The sequence below is a fragment of the Arachis duranensis genome, chromosome 9 (assembly GCF_000817695.3).
Source record: "Arachis duranensis cultivar V14167 chromosome 9, aradu.V14167.gnm2.J7QH, whole genome shotgun sequence".
Lineage (NCBI taxonomy): Eukaryota > Viridiplantae > Streptophyta > Magnoliopsida > Fabales > Fabaceae > Arachis > Arachis duranensis.
Genome location: NC_029780.3, coordinates 100,580,972 through 100,601,317, shown reverse-complemented (window position 1 = coordinate 100,601,317; position 20,346 = coordinate 100,580,972).

The following is a 20,346-nucleotide window of genomic DNA, read 5'->3' as shown; positions in this document are numbered from 1 at the left end:
GTCCTCTCCCATAGCTCCGGGCCGTTTACAGGGTGTATCACCTCCTGGTAGCACCTGATGTAGGCCTCTTTCTTGTAGCAGTCATCCACGTATGACTCCAAATTAAGGCCTTTGAAGGTGATGCAACTGATGGCATGAGGACAAGGAATCCCACTCAGTTGCCATTTCCTGCAAGAACATTCACCAGCAGCAAGATCTACAACATACTTATCTAGACCACACATTACCTCGTAGTTGCTAGCAGATGACCAATAAGGCCTCCAGTCCCTAGCTAAGCTTGCCCGTTTTTCTAATTTCTTCCTAATAATTGGCATAATGTTTCCTGGATAATTAAGAACCCTTTCCCTATTTGCAGCCCATCTAGTCATCATATAAACCCTAATATCCTCTAACATGCTCACAATTGGTTTCTCTCTTGCTTCTACTAACACAGCATTAAAACTTTCACTCATATTATTAACAAGACTATCACATTTAGATAGGAAGGTAAACCTGGATCTTGACCAGAACCTTGGTGGAATGCTATTCAGATGTCTAAATGCTCCCTCATTTCGAACTCGCAAATTTTTCATCTCCTTCTCCCAGCTCTGCCAATGACTTGCTTTAGCACACCTCCACATCTTGTTCTTTAGCTCTAAACCAGGAAACTTCTTCCTGAAGTTGCTATAGAGATGCCTAACACAGAACCTGTTATCCACCCCTGGAATGACCTCTTCAAACGCCGGCAATAAGCCCTGTTTTCAAGAAGGTAAGATTTGAAATTGTTAGTTCATTTATAAATGTATTCAAGGGCAACAAGCATAGGCTTATATATGGTGAGTTACCTTTTGCTGATCAGACATAAATGTGCACTTTGCAAGATTGTGTGGGCCTAAGTCATCGGACAGGTGACGCAGAAACCATACCCAGGAGTCCTTAGTCTCCGCCTTAACAACCGCATATGCAATTGGAAGAATCTGGTCATTTGGGTCTCTTCCGACTGCAGTCAACAGTTGGCCACCTTGAGGGGTTTTCAAGAAGCAACCGTCCAGCCCAATGAACCTTCTGCAGTGTTGAAAACTTTTCTTGCAAGCATCAAAGCATACATACATTCTTTGGAAAACACAATAGTTCATAAGTTCTGCGTTCTGTCGCTCTTGAGCAAAATCTGGTGATCGAATTACCTTCAGAATCACTGTGGAACCTGGGTTTGTTCTTAGCAGTTCATGGCAGTAGTCGTTTATTCGCTTGTACTGCTCCCTAAAGGCGCCCTGTATCTGACTCAAAGCCTCCTGTTTTGAATTAGCTGCCATTGTCTTTGTAACGGTCAGGTTCCATTTTTTGTGAGCCTTTGCAACCAGCTCCTTCACCTTGATCTTTGGGTTGGATTCAACTCTTTTCTTAAACTGGCTACCCAACCATTTGCTGTGCATAATCCCAACCCGGTGTGTCTGCATGCAAGAATGTTGAAGATTCATGCTTCTTAGTTGCCAAGTAGACTCCTCACCGACCCTGTGTGCATATAACCAAAAGGGGCAACCTTTCTGACAAACAGCTCGGACCCTCACCAAGTCGCACTTCTTGAATTTAATGTCCCTAGCTGTGTTGACTACATAGGCCGCCACTGTATCCTTGAACTCTTGCCGAGATTCATACAATGTACCCACCTTCCATTGGTACTTTCCCATGTCCTTTTGTGTCTTGTGCACTGGAAACCTCTGCCCCCCCTCCTCAGCATCATACTCCCCATCATCAGCACCCATCCCTGCTCCTCCAATTACATGGTCCTGCTCCAATTCATCACTGTCAACTGCATCCTCATCATCCAAGTCACTTGTGACAACCTTTTTGCCCTTCTCCACATTACAGTCCTTTGGCACAGCATTATCTTCACTGAATCCACTTTCATAGTGGTACACTTCATCACTGTCAGTGAAGTGGATGTCTTCCACACTGTTTTCCTCTTCATTAGATGGCAAGTATGTTGGGTCATCACTGTCTTCACCACTGCTAACATCATCACTAACCGCCTCACGTCCCTCTTGGCCTAATTCCACTCCACCATCCTCATTCTCGCATTCTTGTTCACCAGCAACCCTAGCTCCATCACTGTTATCTACATTGCCTTCGAACACCACTAAATCCATACCACCACCCAAGGGTTTCTCACTCTGGCCCCCTACCTTCTCTCCCCCCACGTCCAGAAAACCCACCTCCAAAAATCCCTCCGCATCCTCAACCTCATGCACCACAAACAGATCAACAAAGCCTCTCCTCCCTGCTATGGTAGACATTTCAATTGCCTCTGTGACACCTACCAACAGCTTCGAGTGACGCTCAAAATCATCCTCAGTCGGGTCTTTGTACCATAACGCAGAAATGTTGGATTTCATATATCCAAGCTGTCTCAGTTCCTCGTATGCCTCAAACACACTCCACCGATCGCCGTCAATGTCCTCCACAACTGTACATTGACTCTTCAGGTACTTGAGCACACCATTTTCATATCCAAATAACCCTCCATGGTGCACCCGCATGTTGAAGAGCGCCATCTCCTTCCCGAAAAACCCTATTAATCAACACATGGACTAAGTCAACCAAATATGAACAACAACAACTACAATCAATTCAAACCCTATTAAGAATCGAGACATTATATTCACATAATGCTTACCTCGCCAAGGGATTTTTGTGGGACGAAGCCAACTTAACGACCCAGGAAGTTTTCCGGCAACCTCTCTCAAGCTACCAACGCCGGACGTCGCAGGAAGGCCTTCCAAGGGTTTCGCACAATCGTTTCACACAAACGTTACACTCTGGCTACTCTCAGGCAAAGCGTGGCTTGGGAAAGGAAAATTTTCTTTCGCGGGAAGTAATACCAACCATCAAGGGCATTTTCGTATTAAAAATTTATTTTTGGTGGCAAAGGATGATTTTAAAACAAACCGGAACATCAAGGACCTTTTTGAAGCGAAAAAAAGCCGAGGGACGAAATCGATTTTTGGCCCCTACGTTAAGGACCAAAATCATACTTAACCCTAACTTAAAAAGACTGGCCGACACTAAAAAGTCGGACCAAGTCAACCCAAGTTATCAGCAAATCCCTGGAAAGAGGTCTGGCCAACCCTATTAAAGAGAAATTGCTATAACTTAGAAGATATCAACCTAACGAAGTCGGTCTCCTACAAGACAAGTTATAAAAGTAATCCCTGAAAGAGACCTAACAAAGGTCCAAGAAAGAGGATTACAAAAATAACTTAGAAGAGATCGACCTAACGAAGTTGGTCTCCTACAAGACAAGTTATAAAAGTAATCCTTGAAAGAGACCTGAACAAGGTCCAAAAAAGAGGATTACCAAGTAACTCAACAGGGCCCGACATGATGAAGTCGGCCCAAGGTATAAAGTTACAAAAGGTAATCCCTGAAAGAGACCTGAACAAGGTCCAAAAAAGAGGATTACCAAGTAACTCGACAAGGCCCGACATGATGAAGTCATCCCAAGATATAAAGTTACAAAAGGTAATCCCTGAAAGAGACCTGAACAAGGTCCAAGAAAGAGGATTACCAAGTAACTCGACAGGATCTGACATGATAAAGCGACAAAGAGTTATAAAAAGTAATCCCGGAAAGAGACCCGGCAAAAGTCCAAAAAAAAGGATTACTAGAAATAACTTAGAAAGGACCGACAAGAAGAAAGTCGGACCAACGAAAGCTACAGCTTGGACCGATGAGAAGAAGTCAGACCAACGAAAGCTACAGCTTGGACCGATAAGAAAAATCGGACCAACAAAAGCTAAAAAAGGATCAACAAGAGAAGACGGACCAACGAAAAATGTGCGCTAAAAATGGACATAGCTCCGCCCAAAAAGCCATGGCTCCACGACAAGGCTATCAAAATTGTTCAGATTGACTAAAAAGTGTTCTACACTTAAAATTCGTCGGACAAGTTATCCCCAAGGACCACCTCGACCAAGCAGAAAGGGGACAAAATCAGAAGTGATCAAAAGAGGTCAGACAACAAAGTAGCGACACTCCACAAAGATCCACAAAAAGGGACAAAGACATCTCGCAAACGGCTAGAGGAAGGCCAGGAATACTTTGCTAAAAGGTACAAAGTCTTGAAAAAAGAAACTACTTAAAAGGCAAAGGCACAAATCAAAACGGTGCTAAAAAGTCATCCAAACAAACTGTAAAAAGGTTCCCCATCGGAACACTACCTAAAAAGTTGTTGGATTATGACTAAAAAGCCCAAATAGCGATGACAAACAAGTCGGAAGAAGGCTGAAAAGTCCCCTCAACAAAGTAAAAGGGGCAATACCAGACTCGCACAAGGAGAAACTACTCAAAGATCGATCAAAGTCAGGATGCTTGAGCATGACTTCCCCAAAGAGATTGAAACTCTGAAAGCACGGTCTCACTAAAAAGTCTGAACTCAAGCAGGGGCAAAGTCATACAGGTCGACGTCAGCTAAAAGAAGAGGCGCAAGTACGACTTCAAAAAAGAACAAGCCAAAAGGTTGGGAAACAACTTAAGGCTCAAATGTGCTTAGCCAAAAGGGATACAACTCCACTCAAAGAAGGCACAATCTCAAACAGCTACGAACATCATCCAAGACTAAAAAAAGGGTTCTATATAAAGAACACTAAAAAGTCATTGGACAAATCACTAAAAGTCTAGATATCAAGTCACAAGGATAACTTTGCCAAAGTAGAGGGTTGTCAACACAAACTTAAAGCAAGGCGTGATCAAAAAGGCAATGGTAGAAAACCCACACTACCATTCAAAAGAGGTTGGACTGTGAAGTACCAAACCTCTAGAAAATCTGCAAGATTGCAAAGTAATGAAGAAACAAGCAAGACAAATGCTTGAGCACTACTTCCAAAGAGATCGAAGATCTGAAAAGCACGATCTCATGGAAAGATCGAACTCAAGCAAGGGCACTGTTCATACCCTAGGTCAAGCTGTCCGACCCGGGATGTTTAGCGACAAGCCGACCGACCTCTTCAGGTCAGACTATCCAACCTCTTCTCAAAGAGCTCGGCCAATGCCCGACCTCTTCTCAAAGAGCTTGGCCAAATCGCCAAAGGAGCCCAAAGTAGGATGAAGGAACACAGCCCAATCTAAAGGCAGCCAAAGCACAGAAAGATAAAGGCGGTTCCCCTAAAGCTAAGATGACTTCACTAAAGATAAGATAAGATAAGATAAGATAACTATCTTATCTCCAGAGAGGTTACTCCTCACCATTATAAATACACTAAAGCACCCACGTATAACTCAGACTCCGATTCTACTCAATACCTACTTAATACCCTTGCTAACTTAAGCATCGGAGCCCCTTGCAGGTACCCCCCACCCTCCGGGGATGAAGGATCAGCAGCACCGCCAAGCCCAACAGGTCGGACACGACAGCTCCGGCCGCCAGATCCAACAAGTCGGACACGACAGCTCTGGCCACCAACTCTAAACAGGCTGCACACAACAGCTCTGACCGATACAGAAGATCTCATCCGAGATCGACCTTCATTTTTAGGTAACCCTCGAAACACGCGCCCCATGGCCACCATTAGTTGTTTTTATGTGCTAGAAGATGAGGGTCGTTCACGGCCCTAACGGCACATCCACTACATATAGATATCGTTAGAAAACTCTAGATGTTATCTTTCTAATGCTGCTAAAACTACTTCATTTGAACATCTGTAACTTACGTTATGCTCATTGGAGTGTGCAGAGGTCAAGGTTGGCATCTCATGAAAGTTCACTAGAAGTGCTCCTTCAATCTTGGATTTCTTGTCCTTCTCTTTTTCTTTGTTCTTTGTTAACTTACTTCCAAAATCTCCTTTCTCTTTTATGGTTCCTTTTCAACCTTGTTCTTGTTCATTTTCACCACTTTCCAACATAAATCAAAGCTCAAAGCAACTTTAAGAAATATTGATTAAAGCACTAAAAAATTAATTAAGAATAAGAAATTCACTAACTTTATTGAGAGAAATGCTAAAGAAAATAACTAAAGATGCTCATACATCAATACTCAGCTAGAGAGCTATTCTTGTAAGGCATGGTCACTTACAGATGTTTTGCCCATATGCTTAATTTGATTTTTGCTCTGGAAACCCTTACCCAGACCGGCTGCTAGGTTACATCGAGAGCTCATGACCTTCACTAGGATCAGACATGCATCATACTTGTTTGTTACATATTTTTCTGATGTACATTCTGTATGTGTGTGTGCTTTCTTATTTTTTATTATTTCCTTATATTTTATAATTATTATGTTATTTCCTGTAATTTATGTTGTACCATTGTTTGTTAAAAATAAGGAATTAATGACCATTTAGGTGAGAGAAACGGTAACAACAACGATAACAGCAATTTGATTATGTTGCATAACAATAGGCCTATAGCCTTAGCTGCTTTCTAAAGATGAACCCGCTAAGGTTTAAAGGTACGATTGTTGCTACCAAAGCTGACAACTAGTTTTGCACTATCGAGAGATCTATACGGGCTTAGCATGTTCCAGAGAAATAGTATGTAGAATTTGTAACTTATATGTTAAAAGGGAAAGCTGAGTATTAGTGGCAAGACATACAGCATTTGCTGCAACAAGATAAGGGTGAGATTCCTTGGGATGTTTTTAAGGATGAATTTTGCAAGAAATATTTTCCTAGGACAATTTGCAATGCTAAAGAAATGTAACTGATGCAATTAAGGCAGGAAAGTTTGTCGGTCGCTGAATATACTCGGTAATTTGGTTATTTGTGTTGTTTCTCTAGAATTTATCAAGAGAATCCAATAGACTTTGAAGAGTGGAACTGTTTAAAGTTTAAAGGAGGACTTCGTGAAGATCTGATGAATTCAGTGGTTCCGTAGATATGTGAAACTTTGTAGAATTAGCTAACAAGAGTAAGTTGGTGGAACAATGTGCAAAAAAAGATGGCGGCGACAAGGATAAATCACCGAATGTTTCCACAGAGGAATTTTTATCGATATGCAGTTTCGCAAAGAATGACTTTTAAGCCGGCCAGAGAACCTCTTCGTAGGAATCAACATGCTAGGAATTTCCCTACTTGTCCTACCATTAGAAACGCTAATAGACTAAGGCAGGATACTGGCAAGCGACCCTAGCAAGCACAGATGAATTTGGTATGTAGGCACTGTGGAAGGGATCACAGCAATAGGCCTTGCCCATTCGGGTCAGACGTTTGCTATTTGTGCGGTGAATCAGGACACATAGCCATAAATTGCCTGAAGAAGTTTGCTCCAGAGTCAACTAGACCCCAACAGTAAGGATGAGTGTTTGCTATGACTGCTAAAGATGCTACACATTCAGACTCCCTGATCCAAGGTTAGTATTATATAGGACTCGACTCCTAACTGTACTGTATGACTTAGGTGCATTGCATTCTTTTATTTCTATAACTGTTGTGCATGAGTTGGAATTAGATTTTTCTAAGTTGGGATACGATCTAATTGTTCATAAACCCACTTCTCAAAATGCTTTAACTAATCTAGCGTATCAACAAGTATCTTTTGTTTTTAAAGGTAGAACTTTCACATATGACCTAATCTGTTTTCCTTGCGTGAATTAGATATTATCTTAGCATTGGACTGGTTATCTAAATATCATATTTTTCTTGATTGCTTTGAAAGAATTGCTATTATTTTGTCTGTATTGAGATTTTTTTCTAAGTTATATGAGAGTTACTCATAGAGGGAATGAATATAAGGGTTACATTCTGTTAGAGCCTAGCTCATACGATAATGAACAAAGCTTAGAACGAATTCGAGTAGTGAAAGAGTTTCCTGACATTTTTTCGGAGGATATACCTGAGTTCCCACCTCAATGAGAGATAGAATTCAGCATTGACTTGATACCAGGAATCAAACCTGTTTCTATAGCACCTTATCAGATATCACCATTAGAACTCGTAGAATTGAAGAAGCAGTTGGACGAGTTGTCGGGAAAAAATTCATTTGTCCAAGTGCGTCACCATGGGGAGTACCGGTATTCCTTGTGAAGAAGAAGGATGGTGGGATGAGATTGTATGTAGATTACTGATAGCTGAATAAGATAACTAACAAGAACAAATATCCACTTTCGTAAATAGATGATTTGATGGACCAGTTACGAAGTGCAATAGTATTTTCAAAGATTGACTTATGAGCGAATTATTATTAGATCCGGGTAAAAGAGTTTAACTTATCTAAGACTGCTTTTAGAACTAGGTATAGTCATTATGAGTATACAATTATGTCTTTTGGACTAACTAATGCTCCTGCGGTATTCATGGACTATATGAATCACATCTTTCATCCATACCTAAACCGATTCATGGTAATTTTTATAAGTGACATCCTTATCTATTCCAAGACGGAACAAAATATGAAGAACATCTGAGAATCGTGCTGCAAATATTGAGAGCGCAGAAGCTGTATGCAAAGTTTTCAAAGTGCAAGTTTTGGATAACTGAAGTGGCATTCATGGGACGTGATAACGCAAGGAGGAATATCAATGGACCGTTCAAAGATTAAAGTTGTAGTGTAATGGGAACAACCTACAACGATTACTAAAGTTCGGAGTTTTTTGGGATTGGCAGGGTACTATCGACGATTTATCAAAGGATTTTTGCAATTAGTGTTGCCTTTAATGTGCCTCACACAAAAAGAAATTTTGTTTGTGTGGATAGCTAAGTGCAAAAGGAGTTTTGAAACCCTAAAGGAGAAGTTAATAATGACACTGGTGTTAACATTACCGAATCCACATGAACCTTTTGAGATATATTGTGATGCTTCCTACAAGGGGTTGGGATGTGTGCTAATACAAAATAGGAATATAGTGGCTTATGCCTCACGACAGCTAAGACCTTAAAAGAAGAACTATCCGACACAGGATTTAGAATTAACTACGGTGGTTTTTGCTTTTAAGATATGGAGGTATTACCTGTACGATGCTCAGTTGGAAGTCTTTTCTGATCACAAGAGTTTGAAATACATCTTTGATTAAAAGGATCTCAATATAAGATAACGACATTGGATGGATTTTCTAAAAGACTATTATTTCAAACTGAGTTATCATCCAGGGTTTAAGCATTTCCTGGATGATGATAAAGTAAGAGGAGATGACCACGGTATTTTAAGGGCTAAAATTAGGAATGAAAGAGATACCACATGGAGTTTTTATATTGCAGTTACAATTGTTGTTTGTTTTCAAGACCGCTATTTAGCAAGAACAAACCCAAGATTCGAAGATGTCAATTCATTTGGCAAGAATGAGAATAGACAGACCGGAAGACTTAAGCCAGGATAAAGATGAATTATGGTGATACAAGAATTGAATTTGTGTGCCCAACCAAGGAAATTTGGGACACAAAATCTTGAAAGAAGCCCATCAGATCTGATTTTTCATGCATCCCGGAGTGACTAAGATGTATCAAGGCCTGAAGCAAATGTTTTGGTGGTCGGGACTAAAGAAGATGTGGCTGCCTTCGTTTCGAAATGCCACATTTGTCAGAAGATTAAGGTAGAACATCAAATACCACCAGGAAACTTACAATCCCTAGAGATACTGCAGTGAAAATGGGAGAAAATCATGATGGACTTTGTTACAGGATTGCCGAGAATGTACATTGGTCATGATGCTATATAGGTAACAGTAGACAGATTGACAAAATTGGCGCATTTTCTCCCAATTTGAGTTGACTATACCTTGGAAAGACTCGCTCGGATATACGTTCAAGAGATAATACGATTACACAAAGTACCTTCATCTATTGTGTCAGATCGAGATCCAAGATTTACTTCTAGATTTTGGGGAGCCTTTTGTAAGGAATTTCGGACAAAACTACATATGAGCACAACTTACCATCCCCAAAAAGACGGGAGATCAGAACAAAAAATTCATACATTGGAGGATATGCAGAGATCGTGTGTGCTAGATTACCAAGGAAGTTGGGATAAATATCTGCCGTTAGTAGAATTCGCCTACAACAATAGGTACTAGCAAAGTATTGGAATGGCACCATATGAAGCTTTCTATAGAAGAAAATGTCAATCACCATTGTGTTGGTATGAAGGAGGAGATGTGAGTGTTTTGGTTCTAGAATTGACACAAGAGACCACCTAACAGATCAAAAGGATTCAAGAAAAGATTCAAACTGCTAGAGCCGACAGAAAACCTATGCCAACAATAGACGTAGGCCCTTAGAATTCAATGAGGGTGACCATGTTTTTCTAAGAGTAACTCCCACTACTAGAGTAGGTTGAGCCCTTAGGACTAAAAAACTTAATCCTCGATATTTAGGTCCTTTTCAAATCCTTAAAAGAGTTAGTAGCATATTAAATAGCTCTTCCCCCCGTACTTGTCGAATCTCCATGATATTTTTCACATTTCTTAACTCAAGATATATAATCCCAATGAAGGCCACATTTTACAACTGAAAGCAGTGCGATTGCGAGATGACTTGACATATCAAGCGTCACCAGTCAAAATTGTAGAGATGAGTGACAAGCAACTGAGGGGTGATGAATCTATAATTAATGATGTTTTTTTTGTTAGAATTGAATGGATTTTATCACATAAACTCTCACTTATTCCCTTGAATAACATGCTTTTGGACTTTCCTCCCAAATTGTGCTTGATTATGAAAATATACTCTTTTGTGCTTAGTTTGATCTATTTTTATTCCATTTGCCTTCCATTCGATGCCTTGATGTGTTTGTGAGTAATTTCAGGTGTATAAGGTAGGAATGGGTTGGAGAAAATGGAAGAAGGGCTTGCAAGGTGGAGGAAACATGAAGAATTAAAGGAGGTGAGCTCAGAGACGTGTGCGTGCACACAGCCTCTTGAGCATCCGCACAGGAGCCCTAGTAGAGCGCATGGATCAATTCGACCGCATCGTGCATCCCGCCAAGCATCGCCTAGTGCGCATACGCACAGGAAGGAATTTTCGCAGAGTGTGCGGACGCACACGCCTATGCGTCCGCGCAGGTGTCCGCGCATGACTTCATTAGAAAGGCACGTGACTCACAATTTGGGGGCTTTGGAGGCCCATTTCTGAAGTCCTTTAGCTCATATTGGAGGGGAAATGAAGGAGAGAACATAAGATAGCATTAGTATAGTTTAGGAGTAGAATAGAAGGTTTTTAGTTTTAGTTTTCTCTAAGTTTTTCTCATCTTCTCTATTAGGGTTTCATTAGTGTTTTACATTCCAAGTGGCATTTCCATTTTTGATCATTGGATTTTGCTAATCTCATTGTAAGTATTCTCTTGTTATTACTCTTTATAGTTACATTTTCTTTACTTTTTCTTCTCATTCAAGTTATAGTTCAATTTTGGTTCTCTTTTGCAATTTCACTTTCTTATTGATGAGTTTGATGTTTGGTGTTTGTTCTATGCTTTCTTATGCTATTCTTGTTTATTGAGATCAATTGTTGCTTTTAATTTCAAGTCTTTTCTTATTTTTCTCATGTTTAAGCTTTTTGCTCACCAAGTGTTTGACAAAATATCAAACATAGTTTTAGGCTAAATTTTTGTCTCTTGGCTTGGGTAAGGTGAGCACTTGGATACCTAGAGTTAGAATGTCCAACATTTAGTGTCAATTCTTGGGTTATTAATTGTTCTTGTTCCCACTAACGTTAATTTGTTGCTAAGGCAATTGGCAAGCAATTTAGGATTTGTGGGTTAAGAACACTTATACTCATTTAACTTACTTTCCGATGTGAGGGTTGATCAAGTGAGACTAATACATAATTGTCATAGTTGTGGTTCCAATAAGGAAAGGATCCTTAGCTCACTCCAAGCCAAGACCTTTTTTTATGTTTTCAATCCTTCATACATTACTATGTTAATCTCTTTTATACTTTACTTGTTCATATTACATAGTCGGTTCGTTAATTTCTTCATTAGCTCAATCATTACAATTTTGCACGTTCTTTTATTGCTTTATATGTTTATTTCTTCATTGACAATCCCTTGATCACTACAACCGGAATTTGCACACTCATTGACCCTTAAGTGATTCCTTGGGAGACGACCCGGGAGTCAATTACTCTCGGTTTTAAATTGGTTTTGAGTTGACACACATCTTGTGAATTTCCAAATTGGTCGGCGACCGATTGTTGGGTTTGGGTCTATACTTGCAACGTTAATCCTATTTTGAGAAATCCCAACTCGTACAATTAGGCGTCGTTAAGGGGTAAAACAGTTTCTTTAGTCAAGGTGGCATGGGGACGAGATGTAGATGAAGAATATACTTGGGAGATGGAGGACAAGATGAGAGCAGACTATCTGTATCTGTTTACAGGTACCTGAAATTTTGAGGACAAAATTTTCTTTAAAGAGGGTAGAATGTAACAGCTTAGTTTAAGCAAGTACCTCACCATGTCATTAGTTACTAACTAGTGGAGATTTTGTTTTTTAGACACTTCGGCTAGAAATTTTAAAATTCTGATTTCCACGGTTATAGTTGTTTTGACGAGGCAAAATCAAATCTTGAGAGAGAAAAATAATATAATGTTATTAGTACTATGTTATTATTTTACCCGCTTTAGTTAAACTGAGGATAAATTTAATAATATATAAATCGAGCTTAAAAATCTACCAACACAGATTAATGCCAGCACTCTTCGATGAACCTATGCTAATATGTCATCATATTTTTTATTTTTTTAAGATAATCACGTTACTAATATCATTTATACTAGTAACTCATATATTTTCTCTATGAGTCTAATTACTGTGACTTAATATATCTAGTTTTAGTAATTATCTCCTTAATATATTTTAATAATCAAGGACGATGATTAACCATCCTCAAAATTTGGGCCGTGCTGATTCAAGCCACCTCTTGCACCTCCTTTCTTTGTGTTTGACCTTCAGAGTTACTTTTACTTTCTTTCCTTTTACGCATGTAACATTGAGAGGGAGAACGAGAGGGAAAAGTCAAAGCTCTATAATCGGTAAGTTTTTGAGGCTCGATCCTTTTATTCTAAAACTCCAACAAAGATTTTAAACTGATTAAAATACTCACCTCTTTTTCCTCTATATAACCATGTCAGATTTGCTAAGGAGCTTGCGTAGAATTTCAAGGAGCGAGAACCTACTAATTTTAGTATGAGAAAGGAGGGACGTTGTAAGACCCCAGATTTTTGAAAAAAAATTAAATAATAAAATTATTCATGATTTATTATATTTATTCGTAATTATATTTTTAGAGATTTTTATATTATAATAGACATTATTTTATTTATGATTTACAACTTTAGAAATTGAGAAAGAAATGAGAGTTTTATATGCTTAATTTTTAATATTTAGATTTTGAGCTTTATTTTAAGATTTTAAAAGAAATTGATTTTTATTATCTCTAATTCTTGAATTGGAGTCATTATTTAAAAATAAATTGTAAGTTTATAAATAAATAGTGCTTTCTTTTAAATATAATTTTGTTGGATTAAAATTTGTTTTTAATTATTCTATTGTCCCTAATTTTATTAAAATTATAAAAGTACCCTTGTACTTGATTTAACCGTAACCCTAATTTAACCCTGACACAACACATTCCCTCACTCTCCAAAATCCTATCCGCGCACCCCTTTTCCCCTAGCACCCAAACACCTGTGCGGAGAAAAGAAAAAAGAAAGGGAGAAGAGAGAAATTAGGGAAGAAGAGAGGGAGAGATGCGTCAGGAGAATAGAAGAGAAGAGAAGAGAGGGAACCTCTGTCACACCACCATCATCCAGCTCGCTGTCGCGTCATGCCATCGTGCTCCACGTCGTTGCCGTCGCCGTTCGTGAAGAGTGAGAAAGAGGGGGGAGGTTGCCATTACCGTCTATTGTACTCACTGTTGGGGAAGCCATCACCATGCATGCTGTCGCTGGAGAAGCAGAAGGCGATAGAGGGAAGGAAGCTGTGTCATTTGTTGCTGCTTGCACCACCATCGGTCGCTTCCAATCGTCGCTGTTCGTGCCAGTCGCCACCGCCGTGGTGGTTGTCGTGCCTCTGGTCACTGAAAACCACTGCTAGAGCTGCAGCTGCTCCATTCTTTGATTTTTCTTTGAGTTCAGTAAGTCGCTTTTATCCCGGAACCCTTACCGTTATTATTTTGTTATAAGTTATTGAGTTTTATGCGACGTTAATATCTCAGGGTTGAGTTTCGGTTCTTGCATGCTATGTTTGATGAACTGTTGCCATGGTGAGGATGGAGTGAGTTGACGCTGCTGTTGCGAATTAAGGGTTTTAGAGGAATTTTGTCGTATGGTTAAATTACGATCAAGGTAGGTGCGATTTCTTAAACTCAATTTACTATCAATAATTGTTACAAGTCAATATTAATGAAAAAAATATTTTTTTATGATTTTTGTAAGTCTTATGGATTGAATTTAATTATTTTGGATGACTCTAATAATTTGTTTGATTGAACTATTGATTGGTTGTGATAGTTAGAAATTATGATTTTTAATTGATTATATAGAAGTTGGTTTAGAACTTGATTTATTGGAACATGTTTAATTTTGCTGGTAATGAATTAAGATTTAAAAATAATTTGAAAAGAGTTTGAGAAATGGTTTGGATGGGACCCGAGAAGGGTGACAAAGTCTGAGTTTTAGGAGAGTTTGAGTTTTATTTTAGTTAATTTGGTTTTGTTTTAAATGATTTTGTTTGGGTTTAAATTTTATTTTGATCAATTCAAATTGAGAAGCTATGATTTTAAGGATTTTTAACGAATTTAAGGAAATGAGATTGGTTGTCGCTCCCCTAAAGTCTAGAGGTCTTGCCGAGGGGTTTAACTAATAAATGATTTCTTGAACCTTTTGAAAAGAGTTTAAATTTAAAATTGTTTTGAAGTTAGCTTGAGGAATTTGATTATTATTATGAGTGTGATTGATGTGTGGGACGGTTATTTTGTCTCGCTCACGGATTTGGCAAGTTGAGGATGAAGGATTCTCTCTCTTGTCGTGGTATAGATGTAAGAAAGATGGAAAGACACTCTCCTTTGTATTGTTTTTTCCCACATCTTTCTTGTAACACCCTACCATACAGAGTCTTATGCTTAAGTTATAAAATAGATATGGCAAGGTATTACGACCTCTAAAATAAAATTTAGTATACGTAGTAGTGTGAATAAAGTTCATAACTAGGAGCCTTTGAATGAAAAGAGGTAAAACAAAATCGTAAATTGAAAAGTGCAACACTTCGATCGATAACAAACATAACGGATAAAGGATAAGCTAATATGAGAATATATACAAACGAGTGCCAAAAGTACGAATATCAAAACTCAAGATCCGGTTGCGAAGATAACCGATCCGAGCATAGAAGTATATACATGTATATAAAAAAAGCAAGGAACGCAAAGGGCGGAATACAAAACCTATTCTCCAAAATAATCTCTAAGAGGAGTCAACACAATATTTATTATTTAGTGGAGATAAAAGTATCTGAGTGAAAACATAAAACCAAAGTAAAGTCCCGAGAATCAAGGAATCTTCGCTAATCCAGAAGTCTGCAATATGCCTCAGCGAGGAGCCTCACGTCCTGCATCTGAAAACCACAAAATTCGCATGGGTGAGAACCGGAGGTTCTCAGCATGGTAACAGTGCTCACATATCTAACATGTAATGTCCTGGGAAAGCCGAAGGCAATCCTAGAACTTCCAACAGATAAATCAAAGCTTATAAATAGATTAAACCATAAATGGCAACCGACTAAAGATCTTCAGTCTAACTAATACTTCCCTTTCCAAATCCTTCAGACCTCCCAACCACCAGTAGTAATATAATATGGCAAACACAATTATATCAGACAAGGAGATAAACAAATAGGAAACAAATACGACATTTAGATAATTAGCAAGTAATATGCAGTCAATTAGGCAGTTCTAAACAATTCACATAATATACATATTATGTATACCTGTCCTAATGGCTGATGAGTCTCATCTATCGGTTATAAAGCCAACCCGACAAGTCCTGGTAGCTAACTATTGGACTGTCCCAGTGTCGTGCATCCCCAATTCGAGTTATTCACAACATAAATCATAATTCATATCCAACACCCTCACTGGTGTATATTTCATGGGGGCGAGCTCATCCGAAACTTTCACAGTGTCCGGCCACACTTACGACATAGGGTCAGCAGAGTATCGAGTTTCCACCTGGAGCACATGGTGGCTAGCCACTGCTTTCTTCCAGGAAAACTCGTATCTCAGATAGTGGAAGTGCAACATTCACATTTCATTCAATACACATATATGCAGTCATACTCAGCCATAATTCAATAATGGCTCAGCCATAATTCGGCAATGACTCTTCTATCCAGCTCATAATTTAGTCCATAACCAGCCAATGATTAACAATTATAGCCCTTCGGCTCATGGCATATAGAGCACTTCCACCACCATCCTCCGTATCTCATGCAATCATCTTTTATCATCATTGATCATTAATTCTCCCCTTTCTTCATTCACAAGCTACACATATCCTAGCTTCTTCTCATTGCTAGGCTTATCATAATGATTTAAAACTTAAGGGGTGAGATCGGAGGTTTAGAAGTATGAAATTTGGTCTTGAAAACACAAAAATCACCCTTGGGTGAAAACAAGGTCACGCATGCGCGTCGCCCACGCACACGCGTGGAAAGCCAAAAAGTATAGTGACGTGTATGCATCGCCCACGCATACGCGTGGATGGGAGAAAAGCCAGGTGACGCCCGCGCGTACGCGTCGGTACGTTTTGTGCCCCACGCACAAAGCCAGCGCAATTCTCGCACAACTCTCGAGAATTTGGCTGGGCAACTGGAACAGCAGATCGACGCGTACGCGTCGGCCAGGCGCATGCATGGGTAGTGAACATTTGAAAACGACGCGTGCGCGTCGGCCACGCATACGCGTGGGGGTGCGTTCTACCAAAAATTTTACTAAGTTAAAAAGCTGCAGAATTCACAGTTTCAAACCCCAATCTTCCAATGGGCATAACTTCTCCATTTTAAATCATTTTCCACCCGTTCTTCAAATAGCATAAACATCTCAAATTCAATTTCATTTCTAAATAAGTTTGGCATAAATCGGGGATCCGGAGCCCAAGTTATGCTCCGTCAAAGTATGCCCAAAAACTGCATTTTAATACAAAATCACAAGGTGCCATTTTCAAAAGAAACTAATTTCAATCCTTTTCAAAACCAACCAAGACATACCAAAAATCAACCTCAAGCCTCTTCAACTCATACATTAACATTTTTATCAAAATTCACAAACTACTATTTTAACCAATCTCAACCAAACAACTCAATTTCAAACACAATATCATGCCTTATATATATACTTCCTCATCTCAATTTCCAACAAACCAATTCCATCAACCACCAATACATATAATCAATATAATCCTCACCATTAATATGGTCTCACCCATAATTCAGTCTCAACCAATCATCAAGCATATATCAAAACATACATATCTCTCATGCACCATACCATCAAAACATCAATATTCGTAATCACATATATGACCATACAATTTATCTCAACCATTCAACAACATTAACAATTCAAATCCTATCTTAGGGCCTCTAGCCTAAGTTTTCACACCACATTATATTTTAGATACAGGAAACCAAGACCATACCTTAGCCGATTTTTCCCGCTCAACCCGGAGCACTTCCAAATCACTTTTTCACAAGCTCTCAAGGTCCAACACCTCCAAGAACAGATTTTTAGCACACCAAAGCCTTTTTCCAAGCTTTCCAAAATCCCAATCAAGTTTCAATATTCACATACACACTACCTAAGCCACAATTATTATATTTAAATACAACAACTCAATACCCAACATCATAAACCAACAAATTCTACTAAGGTTGAGAATCTTATCACATCAAAGGGTTAATGAGACAAGATTACTCTTCTCCTTCAAGCTAGTTGGATCCTATAATATCAAAGACCCCAAAATCTCAACACTTCTCACCCAAATTTTCAAAATAAAGTCTGAAACTTCAAAGGAGAAAATGTGGCTTACCTAAAGAACAAATTTGTGGGTTTTTTAGAGCTCATCGTGGTGAATGCATGACCACAAATGGTGCGGCAATTGGAGCTCCAGATCAAAAGTTATGGTGATTTGAAGATCAAATGAGAGTTTATGTTTTTGGAATAGTTTTCTTCCCTTCCATGGCTGCCCAACATGTTTGGGTTTAAGGAAGGAGAGAGAGTGCTGTTTTTAGGATTTTAGGTTTAGTTTGGTTGGCCCAAGGGCCCAATATGATTTCGATTGGTCCGGTTTGGCCCGTTCGGTCCAATCTTGGGCCGATTTCTATAAAATTGGTATCAAAATTCTTGTTTTAATCTCTTCTATCATATTAAGCCATAAAAATCACATTTTTTTGTCTTCTAGAATAAATTCTCATTTATGGGTTAATTAGTAATTAATTAACCGGGTTTTATATTTCTCTGGTTGTAAGGTGGAAAGGCACACTCCTTCGATGTGGAAAGGCACTCCCTTTCATAATTCCTCCATGAGAAGATGGAAAGGTACACTGCTTCGATGTAAAAAGACACTCTCCTTCGTTTGTGTTCCTCCTGGGAATGCGCAACCTAGAGACAATGTTCGGGTTAGCTGCAGGATGTGTCGAGTTCTGGTAGTTTAACTGACACTTGAGCTCACGACAGTAGGACTAGCATGCATCATACTGCATTTGTTTGCTTTATCTCGGTGTGCTTAAGTGTTTTGGTTTTCCTATCTGATGATTTTTGTCTAATTTTATTTGGTGTACTTACTATAAGTGCTCTCTATTTATATTTTTCTTGCATTGTTTGTGCCTGTAATTGATTATGTTTTGGGTTTGAGTTTTGATGGTGATTTGCTTCAAATTAGGCCGAAGGCCGAGTTAATTTGATTTGGGCCGAAGGCCGAGTTGATTTGATTTGGGCCAGAGGCCATGATTGGTTGAATCAGTGGTAAGCTTTGGTTAAAATGATTTCTTAGTAAGCGGGTGAAATGTATGAAATGTTATTTTACAAGAAATTTTTATAAGAAAAGTATGAGTTTTAAATTTGGATAACGAACTGATGATAACTGCGATTGAAAATAGTTTTACTTAAAATATCTTCTTATGAAAATTCTTAAAAACCCTCTACTGAGAACCAGCGAGGACGATGTTCTCACCCCCTACAGACTTCTCTTTTCAAGACGAACGAGAAAGCTGACGAAGTTTTTGCTAAGTCTTTAGCTGTACTATTTCTGTTTGTATATATTAGCCATAGATTTTCTCTCGCCTTTGTCATTATAATTTTGGAAGAGGGATAGGAGTTGTATGATTTGTATGTATATAATAATTATAATTTATTTGTATAAGAAGTTTTGTATATATGTATATGCATGTTAGTAAACATTTAAAAAGTATTTCATTATTTTTAATGAAGACAGTGATATAATTTTGAGTCAAAGGCTCCTATTTTATTATTAAATATATGAAATTATCGTAATACTTCTCGCTATTAGAGTGACACAGCCGGAAGTGTAACATTCTGATAGTAAGGATGTTGAAAACGTGAGTTAAAGATTACCTGGATGGAATCAATTTGTGAGAGTTGAAACTGAGAGATAAGGTTCAATGAGCATCACATGTGGGCGCTAAATGCTACGGGTAACTTATATTATTTGGCCTGATAGATTTTAATGGGTTTTGTTCAATATTACAAAGTAAATTCTTTGTTTTTTTTTTATCAAAACTTAAGAGTCTGTCGACTTAATCATTTGATTAAGAACACAAAACTGTAAACCAACTTAAATTAGCCGAGTAGTTATCTCATTCATCCGTTTAAGTATTAGGGATTTGAATCTTATTTTGTGTATATAACAACTCATTGGCCAGCGACAAATTTTTATAAAGCTCAGATCTACTAAGTTTCACAATGTATTGCAAAATTTCAAATTTTGAGTTTCTAATTTTTACAGAAATTAAAACACCTACAAAATATTAATTTATAATTTTTAATTTGTAATTCAATAAAAAAAAATATGAATTAATATTTGATACTAAACTTTAGAATACCCTAAACCAATATACTTGGATGACTATTTACCCTCTTAATGTTAACCTAAATACATGCCCTTTGCTGCTTTCAAACAAAGAATAAAGTAAATTAGAATTTCTATTATCACAATCAAATTTTTTTTCTAATATTAAGCGAGAAAACGCATATTTTACTCTTTTTAACATTAACTTAAGCAATATCTTAATATTAACAAATATATAGTGCACTTTTAAACGATAAATAATATGTCACCAAAAAAAAAACGATAAATAATATGTTCATGTGAATTATATAGTTCACAGATTAGCCTTATATTGGGCCGTGGGGTTTCTACATATAATTTATTG